General features: G+C 35.9%; 1 pseudogene; it reads left to right on the forward strand.

Annotated features, from left to right (window-relative positions):
* The first annotated feature begins 8552 nt into the window (after window positions 1-8552).
* Window positions 8553-9313, forward strand: LOC112922836 (acidic leucine-rich nuclear phosphoprotein 32 family member D-like; annotated as a pseudogene).
* Window positions 9314-12310: the final 2997 nt, after the last annotated feature.

Consider the following 12310-nt stretch of genomic DNA (forward strand, 5'->3'; position numbering starts at 1 on the left):
ACTTCTATTTCCTTACAGATAGTTTGTTAAAAACCTGACATAATGCATCCCAGCAAAACTAATTGTGTGATTGTCAATTCACATAGGATAGAGCTACTATTTCTCACTCCTCCAGATGCCTTCTCTGGGTCACCAAGAACTCCTTTGTCCTCAATCTTCCATTTCAAGACTGAGGGTATTGGAAGGCATTTTTTTTTTTGTTTTTTTTTTTTTGAGGCTGAAGGTATTAGAAGGCAGTTTTCATACCAACATAATTTGGAGACTATCTCATTTAAATGGAGAAAAACTCCAGATCTTCCTTTGTATAAACCTACACTGTGGATCATCATGTCCTTTGTGTTAAACATTAAAATCAATATAAGACAAACCTACAGATTTACCCAACCACTTCTGTCATCATCTGTAGCTATATATTTAAAATACAGCTATACAGATATATAAATATCATATATTTATAGCTATATACTTGTAAACATATAAAAATTTATCTAATCACCTATTATCTATTATCTCTCTCTCTCTCTCTCTCTCTCTCATTTCCCTGTACCTACTGAATTCAATCCCTTGGGAGTACATAACAGAGGGCAATCCTCAGGTAAGAGTCATTTGGAACAAACCAGTGCAAACATGGTGAGATAAGACATTTTAAGATAAAGATTAAAGCAGAAAGTTGAAGATAAGGATACATATTTAAGTTACTGTGGAGAAAAAGAAAAGTGTAGGAAGACTTTGATCAATGATAGTGATGAAAAAATGAGTAACTTCAATCAAAAACACCCAAAGCACTTTATAAGCCTGGAAAAATAAATTACTGAAGCCTGGGTAATTTGGATCAGAAGCATGAAAGTACTAATAGATATAAATGAAAAAGCAGCATTGGTCAATCCAGTTATTTTCTGATGATGCAAACATCTTCACTCTACATTTGAAATGGTGATCAAAAAGTACTTTAATCAATATAAATGAAAAAGCAGGATTGGTAAATCTACTCATTCTCTGGTGATACACTAATTTCATTTTTACTCTTCATTTCCAATGATGATCAAAAATACATTGAGAATTAGATTAATTTTATAGAGGTGCAGGGTTGAATATGTATCTGTTTATCATTTGAAGCTATTGAAAGCAATCGTGTAATTTTCAGAAGTTTCTAGTGTTTCAGAAAAAGTAAAATCATTTTAAGTAATAAACTTATTTATTATGTTTAAAGCACTATTATTGAGGGTGTAACATTTAAATAAATACATGGAGGCTGATATTTTTTGAACACTTATTGTACATAAGGAACTGTTCTAAGGGCTTTTGTGTGTTTCATCCTCTGGACAATCTTAATAAAGTAATATTATATTTTGCCAATTTTATAGATTTAAAAGCTTAGGCTCCTACTTTATTTGTCAAAGGACACACAACCAGTAAGTAGTGAAGCCAAGATGTATACCTAGGGAGCCTGGCTCTAGGGTTTAAGCTCTTATCTATTTTTCTGTCTATCTATTTTTCTGTTTATCTGTTTATCTACCCATCCCTCATTGTATCATGTATCTATTCTCTCTCTCCATTATGTAAACCAACTCAGGTGGAGAGCAGTGGTAGAGCAGTTTGCTGAAATTCTCACAGCCCAGATCTAAAACGAGGCCTTTAGGGATCGCCTCTCCCAATGTAAAAAAAGAAATAATTGCCCTTTCTCTAATTCCTTATGCACTGAAAGCTACAGAAGAGAAACTCGAGATAGGGTTTAGAACCACATGTAATAGGAAAATAGAATTTAAAAACAATAATCAGATATTACAGTAAGAGATAATAACTTAAACTAGTTCATTCAGTTCTTACAATTTAAAACAAGCTGATGACGGTAATGAGTAGCCAGATTTTATTTGGAGTAGCCATTGCACGTATGATCCCATGTAGGGTCTGGGTGTCTCAGCCTTGACACTATTGACATTTTTGACACAAATAACTATTCTTTCCAATGTGATATCCAAACATGGCTTCAGACATTGCTGAGTATTACACGGAGAGGCAAAACTGCCTCCAAGAACCAATGATCTAAAATACTGGAATGGAATGCCCGTGTTTGACATCACTTTGGGGAAGTTTGCTAACATCTGGGAGATTTATAATTACTCAGCCCTTTGACGGAAAGTCTGTATTGCTTTGACACAGTTGCCCGTTTACAAAAAGATCACTCATAGTGACAATCACACCTTTTTAAGTGATACAGTTTGTTTTGCCCACATAATTGAGAGTTAACTGGCTGTGGTAATTGGTCCAATTGGACATGAATGTGTCCTTAGAAAAAGAAAAATTAAAGTGCTTTCATGTCTGTGGAAATTCCCTCTGAGTATGAGAGTGATGAATAATACATACGAGATAAAACATGCTCTGACTCTGGTTCACAGACCTGAGATCCAAAGAGAGGCACAGCACTATTACAGACTTGCTAATCATTAAACTCAAATCATTTAAGCTTTAGGCCTTAAATAGACCAAAACATTAACTATTAGGCATTAATGACATGAAATTTAACAGGCTGGGAGCTAACAAAAAGTAACAAAAGAATCCATTAAAAAAGAAGGAAGTGAATCTGAAAGGTATTTTGTCTGTGAGTTCCTTTCCAGGATTAAGTTATATTATGTGGCAACTTGGATCTTTAGGAACAGTCTTTAACGTAAGACTTAAACTTTATAATATAATTTTGCTATTCAATTCTACGTAAGATTAACCAGATGTGGTTCCTAACCCATAAGACCTCTCAGTTTTTTAAGATCTGGGCATTTGTGTTAGACATTTAAAAATCTTTTTTTAAAAATTATATATTATATTCAAACCAGTTATCGTCTATGTACCCCAATGATATGATGGTAAGTAATATTAGAAAATTAAGGAATAAAGCATATTTTATTTTAAAAACTCAACCCAAACAATAATGTTTGGATAGAATTTGAACCGTTTTTGAATTGTTTGTTTATTTATTTATTTATTTATTTATTTATTTATTTATTTATTTATTTTTGATCACACCCTGGGCCAAAGGCAGATGCTCAACCACTGAGCCACCCAGGGATCCCTGTTTTTGAATTGTAAAAATGCCTTCTGCTCCCCATCTCTATTACTTCTGAGGTATGTGACTTTGAAGGACTCACCAAATACTTTTCTGTAAATTGGTGATAATATTTGTTCTTTGTATTTCACAAGGTTATTTTGGAAATCATAATAAACGTATAGGAAATCACATTGCCAACTATAAAACTAATTAGTGTTTTGGGGGCACTTATTTCTTGCAGAATCTGTGTAGGGCCACATGGATAGCTGAGTTGTTGGAGCGTTTGACTCTTGGTTTTGGCTCAGATCATGATCTCTGATTCTGGGATCCACCCAACGGGCTCCATACTCATCCGGGTGTCGGCTTCTCTCCTTCTCTTTCTGCCTCTCCCCCTGCTTCCATACTGTCTTTATTTAAAATAAATAAATAAGTCTTAAAAAATAATCTGTCTAAAACAATTCAGTTGCCCTATAAAAGTGAATTAAAAATGATTATTGGTGATCATTTATATCTCAAGGACAATGGGATTTCAAATCAAGATGCAGGAAGATAATAAAGTTCCATTTATGATTTTGCACAAAGATTGATGCTGATTATTTTATATTGAAAGAGTGTATATATATATATATATATATATATATATATATATGGCCGTGTTTGGTGGAGTGAATGTCTTGTGAATGTTTTCACATTTTGGGGTAGATGTTTTGTTTGCATATTGCATAATTTTATAGAGATTTATTATTGTAATTTAAATTGTTTGATGTGCAACTTTGTGTAAATGTGATGGAAGAGTGAGGGACTTTTGGTCTTTTGGGTTTTATTTGTTTTATTTTATTTTTTCCAGACGTGGAGTCTTTTACTCAAATAATACTGTTTTTTTTTTTTTTTTTTTGTATGTCAATTATTTGCCTTTTATGCTACGGTTTTGAGATCTCTGAGAAAGTTTCACGGTATCGTTTTGAACAATTTCTTCCCCATTTTGCATAGAATCTCCCAGTGCCAACAGTTGTTGATGTCTCTAGAAACAGATGGTTTGTGGGAGGATTGTTGAGTGAGATATTCTGCATCATGGTCCCAAGACTGCACAGTTGCTGTTGGAAAGGTTACAGAAATGACAACTGGTATAAGAGAAGTTGCAAACCAGAGAGTGAAAATAGCCAGACAACTGTATGGAGACTATCCAAATTAAAAGACTTTTTGATGAAATCTTGACATTTCTTACAGAAGAAAATGCAGCAATTGCAGGAAGTTTGGATGGTATTAAGGTGGTTGACATATTGGCAATGCTTTTCATATCTGTTCTTTAACAAGTTTCACAGTTCACCCTGAGAATGATGAATATGTGGGAGACTCTTTCTATAGCAGGATTTTTTTTTAATGTCCTTGGGTTAGAGATAATGGATTTGTTCATTCCCACTTGCACATCATGTCCCTAGTTAAACTGAAAGTATTTTTTTTTCATTCAAAAAATTGAGTGGTTAAGGAAACATTAAATTATTCTCTTCCACTTGATGAACTGAGACATTCTTTATCAGAGAAAATGGGAAGATTGGGAAAGTGAGATACTAGTGTGACCCTTGAGTTAAAGTAGTTATTCCAAATATGGGGAATTTAGGTTTGAGTTAACAACACACAGGACACATTTCTGGGATTCCCAATGTTCAGTAGCATCCCTCATGAATGTGTTTTAAGTAAGTCTCTTTCAAATGTCAGCTTAGCACATGTTAACCTAGAAGTGTCAGTGAATATGGCTTGATTTTCTCTTAACCTTTTTTTTTTCTTATTTACCTCCTACTCTTGCTCCCATCACTAAAAGCACAGTGAATTACATTGTTAACAACTCCCTTCAAATATCTGAGTATTTAAGAGTAGAAGAGGGTGCTCGGTAAACATACTATTTAATTATCTTATTAAATATGTATTATTTTCATTATATGATATCAACTGAATTTTTTTTGAAAGATTTTATTCATTTATTCATGAAAAACACAGAGAGAAGGCAGAGACATGGCAGAGGGAGAAGCAGGCTCCCTGTGGGGAGCCCGATGCAGGACTCGATCCCGGGACCCCGGGATCCCGGCCTCAGCCAAAGGCAGATGCTCAACCACTGTGCCACTAAGATGCCCTGATATCAACTGAATTTTACAAACTTAGGTTTCAATCTGCAGTGAAAAAAACTAGTGATGTTTGGATCAACACATTTTCTAGAATAATAAATGAGGACTCCTGCAGATTCAATCAGTAACAACATAGCCTAACCAGAATGAGGAAGACCCCTGCCATCTTTTCCACTTGATTCCTCCCTATCTTCTACTTTTTGTATCACTTCTCCTTTCTTTTACTTTTTCTTGTGACAAAGACTTTTCCCTTTTAGCAAGTTTCAAATATACAATACATAGCGTTAACTATAGTCTCCAAGTTGTATATTACATTTCCATGATTTATTTTATAACTAGAAGTTTTTACCTCCTGACACCCTTAAATCATTTGGCCCACCCCCATGTTGCCTCTGGAAACCAGCAATCTATTTTCTGTATTTACGAATTTGTTTTGTTTGTCTGTTTGTTTTAGCTTCCACATACCAGTGAGGTCATATGGTATTTGTCTTTCTTTCTGACACACTTCATTTAGCATAATATCCTCAAGGTTGGGCACCCTGGGTGGCTCAGTGGTTTAGCTCCTGCCTTGGGCCCAGGGCGTGACCCTGGAGACCCGGGATGGAGTCCCGCGTCGGGCTCCCTGCATGGAGCCTGCTTCTCCCTCTGCCTGTGTCTCTGCCTCCCTCTCTCTGTGTCTCTCATTAATGAATAAATAAAATCTTAAAAAATATATCCTCAGGGTCTATCTATGTTGTTACAATGCAAGTGTTCATTCTTTTTTGTGTCTGAATAGTATTCCACTGTGTGCATGTGTGTATGTGTGTAGTGTGTGTGTGTGTGTGTGTGTGTGTGTGTGCCGTGTCTTCTTTATCCGTTTATCCATTGATGAACACTTATCCTTTTCTTTCTAATAACCCCAAAAGACAGGGCCAAACACCATAATATATATTGAAATCTGAAATACATAGATTCAACATATGAAAGAACTAAACAACAACAACATTCCTGCCCTCAACCTCCCCACCCCCCCTCAAATCCATTATGGGTCCCTGGTCATACACGGCCTGGGAACATGTTGGAGGACTAGTACTCTGTAGACATCAACTGTTTCAGTCAGTACAAGATGGTTTTTGAACACCTGTCTGATCATCAATTGATTGGTTTCCATCAGGGAGTTATAAATGGGGATCTCTGCTCATCACCCCTGCTTCACGAACCACAATGAAATTAAACGGACAGGCCAACATGATGTCTGTTAACAATCTATGTTGACAGAAATTCTACTTGAGTTTCTCATGAGATTTGGGCCATTTCATTTCATATCAGACTTTCAAAATTTTCTTCTCCACATATTTCTACATTAACTTAAGGACAGATACACAAAGTCACAATGAAGGAAAAAGAGGCAAGGGAGAGAGAGGATTTTGTTTCATTTTGTTTTTAAGCAAATAGATTTTATTTCTTAGATCACTATTAGTTTTAGACAAAATGGAATAGAAAGTTGGAGAATTACCATTTATTGCCTCTCCTCACCCTGCCATATCTTGCCACACCATCCAATTTCCTCTATCGTTAACACCTTGCATCAGTGTGGTACCTTTGTTACAGTTGATGAACTATTATTGACATATTACTACCAACTAAAGCCCATTTTTTATATTAGGATTCACTCTTTGTGTTGTACATATCTAGAGATTTTGCCAAATGTATATAAAGTCATGTATCTACCATTATGTTACCATACAGAATCATTTCACTTCACTAAAAATCCATTGCACTCCATCTAGTCATTTCTTCTCCATGACCCTCAACCCCTGGCGACCAGTGATAATTTTATTGTCCAAACAGTTTTGCCTTTCCAGAGAAAAGATTTTAATTCAAATACCTTTTTATGTTAAATGCTTCTTTTTCCTGAAGGATATTTCAATTTTGAATAGAAATGGCACATAGTTCAAAAAATTATACCATGAATGCATTTGGGAGGACCAGCTGTGTTAGCATTTGCTTAGGACGTAAATGTGGAAATTTGTGTGGCTAATTTATTTTAAAAAATAGAAAATATGGACTAATGATGATAATATAGACTTAAAGTTAATTGTAGCAATTAAAAAATCTTTGCCTCCAGGAAATGCCTTCATTTTCTTGGTTGTTTTTGAGTGATTCTTTAGTAATCCAGAGACAACTTACAGTGGTAAAGGCTGTTTCTAAACTAAATGTAATAATTGCTGCATTTAGTTTATGGTGGGTCCATTTGGAGAATCAATAGTGATCTGAGAAGAGGAGTTTGGGGCCAAAGAGATAAGTGGCAGATGGTCACAAAATAGTTCCTTTATAATATTGAAAGGCCGAGCAAAGCGACAAACAGCCATCAAAAGCAGAAGGATTTTTAGATGGGAAACAAGCAATGTGATGCTATTTCAAACTCACAATTGATTGCTTCTTTTATCAAGTAACTTCTAATAATTCTCTAAAGAATTTTAAAACCTCTTAAAATCCCCTTAAATATTATACCAAGAGAAGGAGGCTGTTTTTGCATTGGCAGAGCTTCCAAGAATGATAGTTTGGCAAGCTAAGCTCTATTTCCTTACTATACAGTACATGGTAATGTTCATTACAACTGTATTGAAATGATCCATTTAGCATAGTACTAAATCTGGTCTAATTCAAAAACGATTTCAAATTTCATAAAACCTAACCGTAAAGCCGAACATATATTTTTCTTTTATTGTTAATGGTCTTATCATACTTACATTGCTTTTTTTATTTTTATATATAATGTTTAAGGATTTTCCACTTCTTTTCTAAAGATTAAAAACATTTATTATGTTAGAAAATCAATTAGGTTTTTGCTGTATCAAGGATTGAAATTCTACAAGGTTTTGCATGTTAGCTATTTTAATTTTTTCTGCTTTACACTACAGATGATATCTGTCTATTCATTATAACATTAAAGTAGTCCCCAATTTTGTTAAACAATAATGCTTAGCTCCTTATGATTACAAATCCATTTATTTAGCAGAAAATAATCAATAAGGATCCAAAAAAATACTTAAAATTCCCAGTGGAAATAAGGTTTTTATATACTTTTTTAAGATGTACATTTCAGAAACCAGACACATATATCTTATTTTATTAAATGCTAGCATTTGAAAAAATTAAATATGCCATTTCTTTTTAGATAATCACAATGTAATTCCCACAATTTTATATGCTAGAAAACCCAAATAGAAAAGTGAATTGGGCCTCTTGGGGCTTCCCTCACCTGCCTGCACACCGCCTGTGACTGTGTAGCTGGCCTCTGCTGCCAGTGGACCCCTCCCAAGGGCCATTGCTCTGCAGGCCAGGAAGCCTCTCGTCGCTCTACCCCCACCATGGAAAGTTAAGTTTGAAAAGAGATGGAAGGAAGAAACATGGACACGAAGAGGAAGATCCATTGGAGCTGAGGGACTGGGCCCCGGTGGCTGTCTGAGAACTTGTCCTGGACAATTGTATATCATATGATAGGAAAATTGAGGGATTAGCAGCTGACTGTCTGAATTTAGGAGTCCTTAGTTTGATAAATATAGGCTTGATTTCAGGTTCACATCTCCCCAAGCTATCTAAATTGGAAAAAAAAAACTTGAGCTTAGTGACAATAGAATCTTTGGAGATATGGACATGCTGGCAGAAATACTTTCAAATCTCACCCTTCTCAACTGAAGTGGAAATAAACTGGGAGATCAATATCCACTTGGAGCCTTTGAAAAAGTTGGAATATCTGGAAAGCCTGCCTCTGTTTAACTGGGAAATAACGAACCTGAACGACTACTGAGAGAGTGTCTTCAAACTCGTGTCCCAGTGGACCTACGTGGATGGTTCTAGCCGAGACGATCGGGAAGCTCCTGACTTAGATGCCCAGATGGATGTGTGGATGAAGAAGTGAAGGATGAAGAGGGAGACGATGAGGATAAGGATGGGGAGGAGGAAGGATTTGATGATGAAAAGGACCAAGATGGAGATGGAGAAGGGGAAGCGGATGAAGGTGAAGTCAGTGAGGAGGAAGAAGAACTTGAACATGAAGAAGTTGATGAAGGTGGAGTCAATGAAGATGAAGAGGCAGATAAAAGGGGGAAGAAATTGGAAGGTTGAAAAGAGGAATAGAGAAACAGACGATGAAGGAGGACATGAGTAAGCCCCTGAATAACCTGTAGAAAAAGGAACTGTCAGTTTTGGTTGGACTGCTCATATGGATTTGGTAGCTGTTTTGAAAAAAATGTAGCTGTGATACAAAGCCCAGGACACTTATCCACCTTAAAAAAAAAAAAAAAAAATCGTTCCTATGACATTGCACCTTCCTCCATTTAGTTCCTCTGGGAAATTCACCATCAAGCTTGAAGACTTCACTCCAACAGAATTGTAAGTGTTGTTAGGTTTTCACGTAAGACTCTTGCTGTAGTGTGGAGAGCTGTGACTGGTGAGTCAACCATCTGTGGCTACTGTGGCTACTAACAGCTTTTTTACTTTCTGTACAACAAAGAAGGTTTCCAAATAAAATCTTAGCATTTTGAAAAAAAAATAATTGTAATTGAAACTGAGCTGAATGGAATTCCAAAGCTAGAGTTGGAACATCATTAGCTTAAGCCAACATTACATACATTTATTCTCCAAAACTGAAGCTTTTAAGGTACTCAGTGGAAGGGGTACCTGGGTGGCTCAGTCAGTTAAGCATCTGCCTTCAGCTTAGGTCATGTTCCCAGGGTCCTGGAGTCAAGCGCCGAGTCGGGATCCCTCTGCTTGTGCTGTCTCGCTCTCTGTCAAATAAATAATAAAATCTTAAAAACAAGATACTCAATGAAAAATAAATTTGTGTGTGTATCTGTTTAATTATATGTATATATCTATATTAAATATTAATATCTCTGTGTTTAAAAGTATTCAGTAATTCTCCCTTGTCGATTAATATAAGATATTAGAATATTAGCCAGTTTAAGAATCATATGTCTGAACAAAGATTCTCTTGACAAATGTCAGTGGCATGAATATATGGATAGAAAGCAGACATAGGTGTTATTCAAATAAATCAAATAAGGTTTACTCATCCAAAGGATGAAGAATTAGGTTACTACATTCAAGATGTACAGAAAGAACGAACATTGTCTATGGGAGGTAAGAGCTTTCTAGCCCCTAAACCTCAGCAGAGGGAACACAGTTCCAAATAGTGACTTCTGAGTGAGGGTCATATTAGGCATTTTGAAATGACTATAACTGTTTTTATATGTCTTGAATAGACCAGCACGGAGTTTTGCCTGGATATGTGGTTTAGGCCATGTTGCATGAGTCACACCAATATATACTAAGGTATGGTACATGGTATACTCAGGTATAGACATTTTTCATTTGTCATTCTCAATCTTCCTGTGATGATACAGATTCATTCAAATAGGTTCCAAAATACTTTCCCACTTACTCGTTCAATTATTGTTCACTGGTTCCAGTTATTTCTTTTTTTTTTTTTTTTCCAGTTATTTCTTTAGTCTCGAACCATTCATTGTCTGTCTTTGCATTTATGGACATGTAGATAATATAAATTTGGACATGCACCTGAATTTCAATTTTTCATTCTTGCTTGATGGACGAGGGTGTTATATACCACTCATTTGTGTAATTCTGTATGTCAGGTTGCCTTTCCTTGATACCATCTGTCTATGTCATCTTTTTTGGCTGATTTGCATATTGTCCAAACACACTAGTGTGGGACCAGCCTGAAGGCCTGGGAGCCTAGCCCTGATTGAGCAAGTTCTAGAGCTACCTTTGAGTGCCTAGCAGATCTTGCTGAGCTTTGCCAGCGGAGAAGTGATCCAACACGTTTTTCACAGCAACCTGGCAATAGCTTCAATTGCTTTGCTTGTGCTACCAGTTTGAGAAACACTGCTTTAGGAGTGATACTGAAAAGAAATCTTAATTTTAGTTGAGAGCTTTGCTGTTCACTATGTGTAAACAGCAGAAACAAACAAACAAAAACCTAGTTTTGTACTTTGTCCTAGATCATTGGGGGCTCTTTATCTATAGGTGTTTGCCCATGCGAAAATGAAGCATTAATGCATGCTTTTGAGAGTTTGGGTGCAGATTAAGAAAATGACTCACAAGATATGAATGTCTGCCACTGTTCCTAGCACATAGCAGATGTTTGTTAAACATGAATCTGCTCTTGAGATCTTTAAATCTACCTGAGAAGTATGATAATTTCTGATACTGAAGTCATTATGACTTCAGCTGTTTTTGTTCTAACTGTTCTTGCACATGCCGATGGCTCTCAGTCCTCGGGTCTGAACATTAATTAGCTCCCAATGATAAAAATAATACCCAGAAGAAACTTCTTTATGAGCATTCAGTGCCATAGACATATCCTAAGCAATTTAAAGACACCGTGGCATTTGATAATGATAGCAACATGGACAGGTAGGAATTGTTATTATCATTTCCATTTTACTAAGAGAAAGTGAGAATTCGGTAGCTAAAGGATACTCTAAGTTCATATGCCAGCGAGTGTTAGCATTACGTGAACCTATGTTGGCTAATTCCGAATTCCATGCTCACATCCAATAAGCACTGCAACAGGGCCACCAGCCAAGAATTAATGGCTTTTCAGGGAAAGAGAAACAATAAATCCGAGTTGCCTAGGAAAAATAAAACTTCTCAAAACTAAAATGTCAAGCAAGTCAGGTTTGTTTAGAGAAAAATTAGCTTAGGGTTTCAAAGCATGACTTGAAAGAGATTCTCACTTCTACTTCATTTTTAACATTTATTATATAATGTCCTCACAGGCATTATCCATTACCGGCAATTTTGCATTCTTTTTTTCCCCCCATATTCTAGAGTATAAATGACCCCTTTAGAACTTATGTCAGTGATAAAAATAGCCTTTGTGGCTTTTACATCTCCGACTTTGGTGGCTTTAGTTTGTTTTTGTTTTAAATGTATTAGAGGCTTGGAAGTCTTGTATTTCTAGGTTAGATAACAATGTTTATCTTCTCTATCTATCCAATGGCATATGTACCTATCATTTATCTGTCATCTTTCTCTCTCTCTTCATTCTTTTATCAAACGTAAGTGATAGCACTTACTCATTTAGTTGGTTTTGGGGATCTGGACTGGGCAGCCCTGGCTTCAAATTCTGATTTCCACACCC

This window comes from Vulpes vulpes, chromosome 16 (genome assembly GCF_048418805.1).
Source record: "Vulpes vulpes isolate BD-2025 chromosome 16, VulVul3, whole genome shotgun sequence".
Lineage (NCBI taxonomy): Eukaryota > Metazoa > Chordata > Mammalia > Carnivora > Canidae > Vulpes > Vulpes vulpes.